This window comes from Salvelinus alpinus, chromosome 6, assembly GCF_045679555.1.
Source record: "Salvelinus alpinus chromosome 6, SLU_Salpinus.1, whole genome shotgun sequence".
Classification (NCBI taxonomy): Eukaryota; Metazoa; Chordata; class Actinopteri; order Salmoniformes; family Salmonidae; genus Salvelinus; species Salvelinus alpinus.
The window spans coordinates 48,489,339-48,499,896 of NC_092091.1; the positions used below are offsets into that span (position 1 = coordinate 48,489,339).

Sequence of the window (10,558 nt, forward strand, 5' to 3'; positions counted from 1 at the left end):
TAGTATTTGAAGAAAAATGAAGGTCGTAGTATACATAAGTTGTTGGATAAAACAACACGTGATTCTCCAGATAATTTTCATTAAAAAACTGACTTAGATGGACATTGATCTGTAAAGGGCTAAATGACAGTGGGGCAGGTTAACCTAACCTATGGGTGTATGTGGCCACCTCAGAACTCGTGATAACCCACTCAACAGGCTTTATTATGAGCACATACTGATCTCAACTTATGTAACGTTAGTTAATTATATATTTTATTACGATTGTTTTGTCGACAGAAAATGTATTTAAAAGGCGGTCTGGGACTGTTGTTCCTCACATCACATTGGCCATGAGAGCAGTAGTACTTGCACTGACTCTAGCCCTTGTGGGTAAGTACAGTTTTTCTGTCTTATTCTAGTGCGGATATTATAACTAACTTCATGTAAATATAACTAAGTTATGTAAATATTGAAATGTACAATTCTGTATCTATGACATCTTTTGAAAAACATTCAGTAACATATTGTGACAATCATTTTTGTTTTATCTTGTAGCGAGTCAATCTGTTAACTTTGGTAAGTACATATTATTTTTATGGATTTTTACTTATGTTTATTTGATAGTTTCACTTCTGCATTTTTTTTCTAAATTAAGTAAAACCAGTTCTCAGATCACAAGATCATCAAATATGTTTTGATTGTTATTACAGCCCCTGATTTTGCTGCCAGTAAGACCTATGTGTACAAGTATGAGGCACTGCTCCTGGGTGGTCTGCCTGAGGAGGGTCTGGCTAGAGCTGGAGTAAAAGTAATCAGCAAAGTTCTTATCAGTGCAGTTGCAGAGAATACCTACTTGCTGAAGGTATTTGTTATACATGAAGTTCACACACAAACAATATCTTAATGTGATGTCCATTACATTGACTAATACATCAATTGATATCTCCTTGTAGCTTGTGAACCCTGAGATCTTTGAGTACAGTGGTGTGTGGCCCAAAGATCCTTTCGTCCCAGCTGCAAAACTCACTTCAGTCCTGGCTGCTCAGTTCTCGATTCCCATCAAGTTTGAGTATGCCAAGGGTGTTGTGGGTAAGGTATTTGCCCCCACTGCTGTCTCTGAAACAGTGCTGAATGTCCATAGAGGTATCCTGAACATTCTTCAGCTCAACATCAAGAAGACACAAAACGTCTATGAGTTGCAGGAGGTACAACTTGTATATGTTCATATGTAGATGCAAAACATGTTTCAGTAAGCAATGTTTGAGTTCCTCACTCATGCTCTCTTTTGTGTTAGTCTGGAGTTCAGGGAGTGTGCAAGACCCACTATGTGATCAGTGAAGATGCCAAGGCACAGCGCATCCATTTGACCAAGAGCAAGGATCTCAATAACTGCCAGGAGAGAATCAGGAAGGACTTTGGTCTGGCTTACACAGAGAAGTGTGTAGAGTGCCAGCAGGTATGAGCATAAGTATCTATTTTGGGTGTTGGAAAAACATAACCAGAAACACTTCACATGACAATACAACTCTGTGTTTTGTCTAAACAGAGAGGGGAGGCCCTGATGGGAGCTGCCACTTACAACTACATCATGAAGCCCGCTGCCAGTGGTGCTCTGATCTTGGAGGCCACTGTTACTGAGCTCCATCAGTTCACACCATTCAATGAGATGTCAGGAGCTGCCCAAATGGAAGCAAAGTATGTTGACTGATTTGTGGTACAAAAGGAAAACATTTTCATTTTATTAAGCTTATAGGTTTAAACGTTTCCCATGAACTACCTTTCACAGACAAATGTTGACCTTCGTTGAGATCAAGAAGGATCCAATTATTCTCCACGGTGGTAATTATGTTCACCGTGGATTCATCCGGTATCAGTTTGCCACTGAGATTCTCCAGATGCCCATTCAGCTCCTTAAGAACAGCAACGTACGTGCTCAGGTACAGTGACTCAATGACTCTATCTATTATTTGATACATAAGCCTGACAATATGTAAAGCCAAAAATGACAAAGGTTTAATACAAACACTTCATTTTAATTGTTTAGGCTGTGAAGATCCTGAATCATCTGGTCACATACAACACGGCAGAGGTCCATGAAGATGCTCCTCTTAAGTTTGTGCAGTTTATTCAGCTCCTGCGCATGGCAAAGTCTGAGACTATTGATGCCATCTGGGTTGAGTTCAAGGCCAAACCAGTTTACAGGTAATTTTTCAAAATAATTTTTTTTCTGGGACAATTGCTCAAACAAAGACACAATGACAGAAATACTTTTTTTTTTCAGACACTGGATCCTGGATGCTGTCCCCTACATCGGAAGTTCAGTGTCTGTGAGATTCATCAAGGAGAAGTTTTTGGCTGGTGACATCACTATTTTTGAGGCTGTTCAGGCTGTGGTTGCCGCTGTGCATATGGTGGCTGCTGATCTGGACACTGTCAAGCTTTTTGAAGTAAGTAAATCTTTAAATGATATTTAAGCATTCTTATAGATTTCCTCATTAAGATGACTAAAAATGGTGGCATGAGGTGGTCTAGTGGTTAACACCCCTACCTTCAACACATATGTGACCCACTGCCTCGATTCAGTCTTATGTAGCAACATTTCGTGTTTAAAAAGTGAAAGTAGTAGCCTAAAATAGGGAAAAGCTCCAGGTAAAAATACACTTTATCTAGTCCTTGGCCTATATCCTAATCTGACTTTGAAAGTGTCCGGATAAAAATATTTTATAAATATTTTATAATTATACATTATGCTTACCCAGACACTTGTCCAAAACTGATGGGTCATGTGAAATAAATTCTATAACCACCCCCAGCCACATGTAGCTAAGTGGATGGTTACTATTGTCTGGATATGTACACATGTTCATGAAATACAATTGATGGCCGTAATCAGCAATTGCAAGTGGCTTTCTGAGATGCAAATAATATTACTACAGAGATCATACACGTGCCGTTAGCTAGCAAGCTAACATTTGCTAGCTAGCTAACAGTACGCTTTAACTTGCACTGAATATGACTTTCTGACAAAATTTGAAACGTATAATATCTGAGAATGTAGCTACACTCTTACCAGTATACATGGATGAATACTTCATGGCAGCGTGTCTTTTCTGTTTGGTTTGTAGCAAGCTACAGCTTGTTTGGCCCGTTGTTGTGCAGAAAGTAGTCCATCACAACTTTTCCGCACTAATCTTTGTCAATAGCACCTAATAATTTCTGGGCAACAATGTTGTTGAGCGCAGTAGCAACACATTTGCAGATCTCCATGGCTAGCATTATATCTTTCAAAAAAGCCACTGTAGCAAGGAATATTGACACATACCGAGCAGCTCATGTTATAGACAGAAGTGTGCTACATATCAGACCAACACAAACTCATCTCTCGGCATGTACAGCCCATTCATTAGCCCATTCATTATCTCAGCCAATCATGGCTAGCGGGAAGATATTTTTCCATGGCTAAACCAACTAGGCTCCTAATTTAACAATTGTATTCATATTTACAGATGGCATACAAGTTTGTTATGAAGGCACATGACAGTTCACATGTTCCAGGAGGCATTTCTGAAAGAAAAAAATGCAAATGCCTCTCCTGTGAAGTAGTGACGTGCGACATACGCCTAGCTTTTTGAAGCTGGTCACATATGTGCTCGTGACCGTCTGGTTGCGAATCCTGGACCCACTTTACTCCTTCTACACTGTCCTATCTCTTCAATATTTTGTAAGAAATGATATAAAGATGACTCAAAACAATACCTTTTTCACCACCAGAGCCTAGCTTTAAACCACAAGATTCAGACACACCCAGTTCTACGTGAGATCGCCATGCTTGGTTATGGTACCATGGTTTCCAAATACTGTGTTGAATATCCCAACTGCCATGCTGAACTTGTGAAGGTAAACTGGATGTATTTTCCTATAATCAATTTACATTTGAGTCACTTAGCAGATGCTCTTACGATAGCTAGGTGAGATAACAACATATCACAATCGTATCAAGTACATTTTCCCTCAAAAAGATTTATCAGCAAAGTCAGTGCTAGTGGGATACTCTTCAAAGAGGTAGGGTTTCAGACATTTTCGAAAGATGTCATCTCACGTATATGATGATCTACTGATTGAGGTTATTCAAACATATGTACTGTACATGTCTTCCCACAGCCCATCCACGAACTTGCTGTTGAGGCTGTTGCTAATAGGAAATTTGAGGAACTCTCCATGCTTCTTAAAGTTCTGGGTAATGCTGGCCATCCTGCTAGCATTAAACCAATCACAAAACTCCTGCCCGTGTTTGGAACTGCAGCTGCTGCTCTGCCCCTGAGAGTCCAGGCTGATGCAGTCTTGGCCCTGAGGAACATTGCTAAGAGGGAGCCTAGAATGGTGAGTACAGTCCCTCCATTAAATTGCAAATGACAACATCATCATTCTCATTGGCAAAGTCCATTCAAATCTCTGCATTATTGTTGTGAATTAGGTCCAGGAAGTTGCTGTGCAGTTGTTCATGGACAAGGCTCTCCACCCAGAGCTCCGCATGCTTGCCTGCATTGTTCTGTTTGAGACAAAGCCCCCAATGGGCCTGGTGATTACTTTAGCTAACATTCTGAAAACAGAGGAAAATCTGCAGGTGGCTAGCTTCACCTACTCTCACATGAAGTCCCTGACCAGGAGCACTGTCCCTGACTTTGCCTCAGTGTAAGAGCACTCTTTCACCTTTACATGTCATTATATCTCTCTCAATTTCTTTGGAATCAGGTTGAATAACATAGGTACTATTCCTTCATTTTAGTGCTGCTGCCTGCAATGTTGCTGTCAAGATGCTCAGCAACAAATTTAGAAGATTGGGCTGCTACTTCAGTAAAGCCCTCCACCTGGATGCCTATAGCAGTAAGGAACTGTCCACAAGCAAGCCCCTAGCCTCCATATATCTTCCTTGGCTTGCAATGACTGACCCATAGCATCATTCACTAAATATCAACAAAGTCAATCAATAACAGTCATTTTTCCCCATCTTAAAGGTCCCCAGAGGATTGGTGCTGCTGCCAGTGCTTTCTACATCAACGATGCTGCCACCATTTTCCCCAGAACCGTCGTGGGCAAAGCTCGCACCTACTTTGCTGGAGCAGCTGCTGATGTTCTTGAGGTAAAGGTGTTTTTTCAAAGTTCGTTGAAATGATAATGATTGAGTACATTTTAAACACTTTTTAACTGTTCAAGCTTAATGTCTGCCCCTTAGGTTGGAGTGAGATCTGTAGGAATCCAGGAGGCTCTTCTGAAAATCCCCACAGATCCTGAAAATGTTGACAGAATCACCAAGATGAAGCGTGTCATTAAGGCTGTAAGTATCAACGATCACTACGTTACACATTTATCTTAAATTGCTTCAATCCCTGTAGATTTTTTAATTAAATTGATCAATCAGGTTTGTTTTACTCGTCTATCCACAGCTGTCTGACTGGAGGTCCCTAACCACAAGCAAGCCCCTAGCCTCCATATATGTGAAGTTCTTTGGACAGGAAATTGCCTTTGCCAACATCGACAAGTCCTTCATCGATCAGGCACTTCAGGTACAACAAATGATATAACTTAATAGTCTCCAAAAGTATTCATAAAACATTCACAGTTGAGGGACAAAACAGCTAAACCTAATATTATCCCACAGCTTGCCAACAGTCCTTCTGCACACGCTTTGGGAAAAAAGGCCTTGAAGGCACTGTTGGCTGGAGCAACTTTCCAGTGTGCTAAGCCCCTGCTGGCTGCAGAGGTGCGTCGCATCTTCCCCACCGTTCTTGGTTTGCCCATGGAGCTCAGTTTCTACACTGCTGCTGTCGCTAAAGCAGACCTCAATGGTAACTATATCATAATAGTTCTTGCTAAGTAATTAGTAGTTCTTCCCTGGATCTCTGATCTCCCATATGAATGTGCTTTTATCTTTATGTTCATAGTCCGTGCCACTCTGAAACCTGCTCTGCCTGAAACCTTCCATGTTGCCCAGCTATTGAAAACAAACATTCAGCTACATGCCGAAGTTAGACCAAGGTAAGTATAAGACCAATATTTTCTGATGACATCATTAGTACCACAAATATTGGTAAATTTAACAAATGTCTCCTCTTCCTGTAGCATTGTCATGCATACATTTGCTGTGATGGGAGTGAACACTGCATTCATCCAGGCTGCTATTATTGCAAGAGCTAAGGTCCACACAATTGTCCCTGCAAAATTGTCAGCAGAGCTTGACATCGCTCATGGCAACTTCAAGATTGAAGCTTTACCTGTTTCCGCTCCTGAGTATATTGTTGCCACACAGTAAGGGCAATCTTTTTCTTGATCAGAAAAGAGGATGTAATAGCTGTTTACATTAAGTTCATATTTTTTTAACACGGCTGCCGCACTACAGTTTTCTTGAGATCTATGTTCCTTCAAACAGCATTGAGACCTTTGCTGTGGCAAGAAATGTGGAGGATGTCCCAGCTGAGAGAATAACTCCCATGATTCCTGCCCAAGGAGTAGCAAGAAGCGCACAGCAGTCCAGGGAGAAGTTTACATCTATGATTGCAGCCTCTGCTGCCTCTTTTGCTGGAAGTTTGGTGAGTTTGTATGAAATACTTGTTCAAAACTAAATTCACACAAGAATTGCCAATCAGAAATTATTAACCACAGACCCCAGACATTTGATACATTTTGTGAATTTATATAATTTTTTCAGTCAAGATCTTCCGAGATCATCTATTCTGATTCGCCATCCAAGTTCAAGCCCATCACACGGATTGAGGAGACAATCTGTGTCGAAAGGCTTGGAGTCAATGCATGCTTTGAATTTGATTCTGAGAATGCTGCCTTCATCAGAAACACTCTTTTCTACAAAATGATTGGAAAGCATTCAGTCCTTATTTCTGCGAAACCATGTAAGCATTAATTTGGTAATAAGCAAAATTCAGCATATACTTGCAACAATTTGTTTAGCTATTTCTAATGCATTCCATTTTTAGCAGCATCTGAACCCGCCATCGAGAGGCTGGAGTTTGAAGTGCAAGTTGGACCCAAGGCTGCAGAAAAGATGATCAAAGTCATCACCATGAACGAAGAGGACGAAGCTCCAGAGGGAAAAACTGTACTGTTGAAGCTCAAGAAAATTCTGGTGCCTGATCTGAAGAATTCCTCCAGTTCCAGCAGCTCTCGTTCCAGCAGCTCTCGCTCTAGTAGTTCCCGCTCTAGCAGCAGCTCTTCCAGCTCCTCCAGCGCTCGCCTCTCCAAGGTAAGGCTACTGTTTCTCACAAAACTCTTTGAGTCAGATATTTATGGAGGTGACAAACAAGGCACACACTTGTTGCAAACATACATAGATGTTAAAAATGTGAAGAGAATTTATTGAATGTAATGTTATTTTTACCCAAATAGCCTTACGGCCCCAACGACGACAACCCCAACGACCGCAAATTCAACAGGTATCACAAGGTACAATATTGAGGAATTTTCATCTACGGTATGGTTTACAAAAATAAATGTTTGTAGAAAAGTATTTCCGTAAATACCCTGATGATTTGTTTTACTGTTTGTTTGCAGGACTCTCAAGCCACCTCCAATATAATCTCCAGAAGCAAGAGCAGTGCCTCTAGCTTCCATGCCATCTACAAGCAGGTGACACTTCACCATCATAACTTGAGTCAAGATAATCATCTCTTTCATTGTGTGCCATTGGGAGAGAGCGCAGAGATCAATTAAGCTTTAAAATGTGTTTCTCTTCTCAGGCCAAATTCCTTGGCAATACTCTCGCCCCTAAGGTGACCATCCTCTTCCGTTTAGTGAGAGCTGACGATAAGAATGAGGGATACCAGGTTACTGCTTACTTGAACAAAGCTACTTCCAGACTGCAGATCATTCTGGCTGCCCTTGATGAGAACGACAACTGGAAACTGTGTGCTGATGGTGTTCTGCTCAGCAAACACAAAGTCACTGTAAGATCAAATATCTTGTAAATAGTGCTACAATATAAGTTTTCTGATCGTTTTTTATTGTTTAGGTTGTACTGTGGGTAGCAATAATCACTATTGTATACTAAAAAAAATGTACACTTTATTTTGTTCTCCTAATTAGGCCAAGATTGCTTGGGGTGCAGAGTGCAAGGAATATAACACCTTTATCACTGCTGAGACTGGTCTTGTTGGTCCAAGCCCTGCAGTTCGTCTGAGGTTGTCTTGGGACAGACTCCCCAAGGTTCCCAAGGCTGTTTGGCACTATGTTAGGATGTACGGTTACTCATTTGTAATTTACTAGTGATAGCTGAATAATGTTACAGAACAAATCAAGAACAACTTCTGATTTGTGTAACCTTTTCTCTTCTAGCGTGTCTGAATACATCCCTGCGTACATCCCATCTTACCTGGCTGAATTGGTTCCAATGCAAAAAAACAAAAATAGTGAGAAACAGATTCAATTGACTATGATTGCAACATCTAAAACGACCCTGGATGTCATTCTGAAAGCACCCAAGGTGAGGAACATTGTTTTTCCCACAATAGCATTTTCTGCTGTTTTATTTCCCCAGACTTCTCTTCTTGGTTGACTGTTTCTGATGAGGATTTGTGTATCTAAATCACAGATGACACTGTATACACTGGGTGTGACCCTCCCCTGTTCTCTGCCCATTGGGTCTGTGACTGATCTTACTCCCTTTGATGACAACATTGTTAACAAAATCCACTACTTGTTTTCTGAAGTCAACGCAGGTAAGCAGAAACAATAAAAAAACTAAAAAACAAAACAATGTCACAGTAAATGGAAAGTTACAATATTAAAAAAGGCAAGGAAGGTATAAATTAACACTATTGTTTTCCAGTTCAATGTAGCATGGTCAAAGACACATTGACCACATTTAACAACAAGGAGTACAAGACCGAGATGCCTCTCTCTTGCTATCAAGTTTTGGCTCAGGATTGCACCATGGAGCTCAAATTCATGGTTCTGCTGAAGAAGGATCACGCATCTGACCAAAACCACATCAATGTGAAAATCTCTGACATGTGAGTATTGTTTTAGAAAACAATTGCTTTTGACACAAATATATTTCTTAGTTCCATCAATAACATAATGTATGAAATGTTATCTTTGACACTTCCAGTGATATCGACCTGTACACTGAGGACAATGATGTGACTAGTGAAGGTCAATGGAATGGAAATTTCCAACGACAACCTCCCATACCAGGACCCCTCAGGTTTCTCATGCTCCTTCAACTTTATTTATCAACATCACAATAACTAGAATAATCCAATGTACTGCAGTAATAAGATAATAGAAAATGGCCTCATCCATAAACTACAACATTGTTGATTTTCTTGCCTAAGGTTCTATCAAGATCAAACGGAAGGGTGAAGGCGTGTCTCTCTATGCCCCAAGCCACGGTCTCCAAGAAGTCTACTTTGATAAGGAGTCATGGAAGGTGTTTGGAATCTTATGTCATAATATCAATAATACTGTATCATTCAATTTATGATTAGCATATTACTTGTTTAAAGGGTACTAAAACATAAGCTACAGTCGTTCTAAGTTGTTGTATGATTTTGGCACTCAGATTAAAGTTGTGGACTGGATGAAGGGACAGACCTGTGGACTCTGTGGAAGGGCTGATGGCGAAGACAGACAGGAGTACCGTACACCCAGTGGCCGCCTGACTAAGAGCTCAGTCAGCTTTGCCCATTCCTGGGTGCTTCCTTCTGAGAGCTGCCGTGATGAGTCTGGTAAGTCTTAGCCTACCGCTTATGCTGCATTACAAATGTCCGTTCATTTAGTTAACATATTATTACTGTACCTCTCTATCTCAGAATGCCTCATGACGTTCGAGTCTGTGAAGCTGGAGAAGCAGGTGATTGTTGATGCCGAGGAGTCCAAATGCTACTCTGTTGAGCCTGTGCTGCGCTGTCTGCCTGGATGCCTCCCAGTGAGGACCACCCCCATCACCATCGGTTTCCACTGCCTGCCCGTCGGTGAGTCTATAATGGACAACTGTTTTACTGAAGACACCATACTGTTCTGATGTATACAATAAATACTGATCTGCAGTTCCTAATTTCTTACTTTCTTTCCTATTACAGATTCCAACCTGAACCGCTCTGAAGGTCTGAGCAGCATCTATGAGAAGAGTGTGGACCTGAGAGAGAAGACAGAAGCCCATGTGGCCTGTCGCTGCTCTGAGCAGTGCATTTAGTGCTCTGGTGGAGCAGATACTGTAACTTTTATAACAGAAAATATGTCATTTCACATCACTGAGATGTAACCTACAACATTATTGAACACTCAAATTGTAATAAATCCAACTGTGCATTCAAAGATGGTCTCTGATACATTTTTCCACGTTGTCCATTTGCAAAAAGAGCCCTCTAATAAGAGAAATTTAATGGCAATCACTTTTCATGGTGAATTATGAAATAAAAAAAGATATAAAAAGAAGACATCAGTGCCAAAAACACTTTCAGCTTGACAGAGGAGTTATATTGTAAACACATCCAGCTTGCTATGACTGTTCAGTATACCATTTCCATTGCACTGCATCTACAACAAATACAATAGCTTAGACCAA

The 10,558-nt window shown here is 40.7% G+C and overlaps 1 pseudogene; it reads left to right on the forward strand.

Annotated features, from left to right (window-relative positions):
* Positions 1–260: 260 nt before the first annotated feature.
* LOC139577582 (vitellogenin-like) lies at positions 261–10,308 on the forward strand (annotated as a pseudogene).
* The last annotated feature ends 250 nt before the right edge of the window (positions 10,309–10,558 follow it).